Source organism: Montipora capricornis, chromosome 10 (genome assembly GCF_036669925.1).
Source record: "Montipora capricornis isolate CH-2021 chromosome 10, ASM3666992v2, whole genome shotgun sequence".
Classification (NCBI taxonomy): Eukaryota; Metazoa; Cnidaria; class Anthozoa; order Scleractinia; family Acroporidae; genus Montipora; species Montipora capricornis.
The window spans coordinates 26,468,299-26,470,887 of NC_090892.1; the positions used below are offsets into that span (position 1 = coordinate 26,468,299).

General features: G+C 41.0%; 1 pseudogene; it reads right to left on the minus strand.

The window, feature by feature from the left end:
- Positions 1-519: 519 nt before the first annotated feature.
- LOC138020548 (uncharacterized) lies at positions 520-1,392 on the minus strand (annotated as a pseudogene).
- Positions 1,393-2,589: the final 1,197 nt, after the last annotated feature.

Consider the following 2,589-nt stretch of genomic DNA (forward strand, 5'->3'; position numbering starts at 1 on the left):
TATTCCAAACATAAGGCGCTTATATTGAAACAATCCACAGTGAGTGATAAAGGTAGTAATGCTACGGGAATCTGGATGGAGTTCTAATTGATGATATCCCCACTTCAAATCAAGCTTACTAAATACTGTGCTTTGGTTCAGGCTTTGTAGCACTTCGTCTACAGTAGGTATGGCGTAGCGCTCTCTGATTATGGCTTCGTTGGCTCTACCTACGCATGTCCACGCATAGCCGAATTTCATCATTCTGTTTTGGCACCACTACTACCGGACTAACCCACGGTGTCGGGCCCTCTACTGGCTCGATAATATCCATATTTACAAGTTCCTCAACCTTCTCCTTCACCTTGTCACGAAGGCTGAATGGAGTACGCCTGACTGGCTGGGCCACTGGGGGTACATCAGGATTAACATGTAACTTGACTTGATAGTCTTTTAACTTGCCTACACGATCAAATACTCCTTTGTAATCAGACATGATCACTTCTTTGGACTGCACTGTATAAACTGGAGCTCCTAATTTCAACATACCTTAGTTGCAACGCAGTTTCTCTTCCAAGTAGTGCTTCTCTTACCACCATCAATGACAACAAATTCAGCTTGAACCTCGTTTTCAGCTACTTTCATCAACGCTGAAAATGTCCCCAAAACTTTTAATGGCTTCTTGCTTCCATATGCATAAAGCTTCTTGTCACACTTCTTGGAAACACAGACAATCTTCTGTTGCTTTAGGTCATTCCATACACCTTTGTCTACAATGTTAGTGCTCGCCCCTGAACCAATCACCATTTTCACAACACATGCACCCACAATCACCTCCACTTTTCCAAGCTGTGACGATGATTTTACGGTGAATGCATACTCATCTTCCTCGTCATCATTTTCTCCCTTCATATATCTCACTAACCTCATCTCTTTTGGCTTCTTATCGCCTCTACGTTTACTTTCCTTTGTTCTGCATTGCGACGAAAAATGATCAGCAGCACCACATGACCCGCAGGTTTTTCCTTTCGCAGGGCATTCAGGGTCTCGTCCGAAATGTCCTTTGTTGCTGCATTGGTAACAAGTTTTGTTTCCAGGTTCACCCGATGTCTTCTTCCCTTTATCATGATGCTTGTTTGCGCTTAAGTCACGAACCTAATTCACGGTAATGCCTTTACTATTCTCCAGTTGAGCTTGCACAGCCTCAAATGATGCTGCAGTTTTAAGTAGAACTTCTGGGGTTAAAGTGTCACCTTTCTCAAGCAATTTCCGCCTTAAATCATGGGACGTACACTGCTGAACAACTTGATCTCGAATTTGATTATCCGCCTGATTACTCTAATCACAATCTTTCACAACTTGTCGTAACCTGGTCACGAACTGAGCCACCATTTCACCCTCTCGTTGTTCCATACTTCGGAAAAGATGATTTTGGTATGTCGAATTTACCTTCGGAATGAAATATGCATTCAATGCATCCACAGCTTTCCCATACTCCGCTGTGCCTGTATCAGCCAAAGTTTCGAAGATGTCTTGCACTTGTTCCCTGGCACAATGCAAAAGTAGAGCCCATTTTTTTTCAATTTTATTGTCAGCTTCATCTGCTTGGATGATGAGGCCCTTGCTGTAGGCATATAGCGAAAAACCTTTAATCCATCGTTGCCATCGCTGGCCAATGCTCGAAGGTTCGCCGTTCGGATCGAAGGGTTTTACACTCGTTAGTAGATCATCCACTTTTATAGAGGCCATAATTTAACTCTCACGACCTAAAATCCCATCCTCGTTGCCAGATGTTGTGTCTTAATCGTGTCTTACTGAAACCGATTCCAATGGATTATCAAGCCACACCAGAAACACTCCGAATCTAATCCGCCATGCTTTTAATAATAATCAATCCCATCACTCTTTACACTCCTAGATACATCATGTAGGATGCACTGAACATAAACTACAGGCCCAACTTTATCAAGTTGGAATTCATGACCCATGATCCTTGCCATCCCTAGCCAAAACACTTTTTTATCTGTTAAAATGCACTAGTAAGGTGACTTTCCACATACAACTGTAACTGTGCAATATTTTTTAGGTTTCCATTGTTGTAAATGTGATTTTTGGTTTCCTATGGTTTGCATATTGCATACTACATACAGTATATAATTCCTTTATGATGATTATCCTTGAAGTGGGTTTTAAATTTATTTTTAGACAATTATTTTATTTGACTAGAATATCATGAGCTGTTCATTTCTCCTGTTCATTTCATGAAATCATTGTTCTTGCAGTTCCAAACATGGTAGCAAAACTTAAAAAGGCATCAACTGTGATGTGTACACTTGTTGAAGAAATTAGCAAACTTGTTGTTGCATTGCCAGTGTTAGAAGTCGTGTGATTCAGTCCAGTAGGACTCCGTGAGCTGTAGGAAAACACATGCTCCCTTTTTCATGTTCAATAATAAAGTTGTGTTGAATTGTTGTACTCTCAGCAACCGACCATTGTTTAACCATCCGAACATGGTCCTTTGAGCCAAAAGTTAGACGAGAAAAAAGTCTACAGACATTGAACTGCGAACAAGAATCTTATGGGAAAACTTAGCCAAGCAAAACCATATTA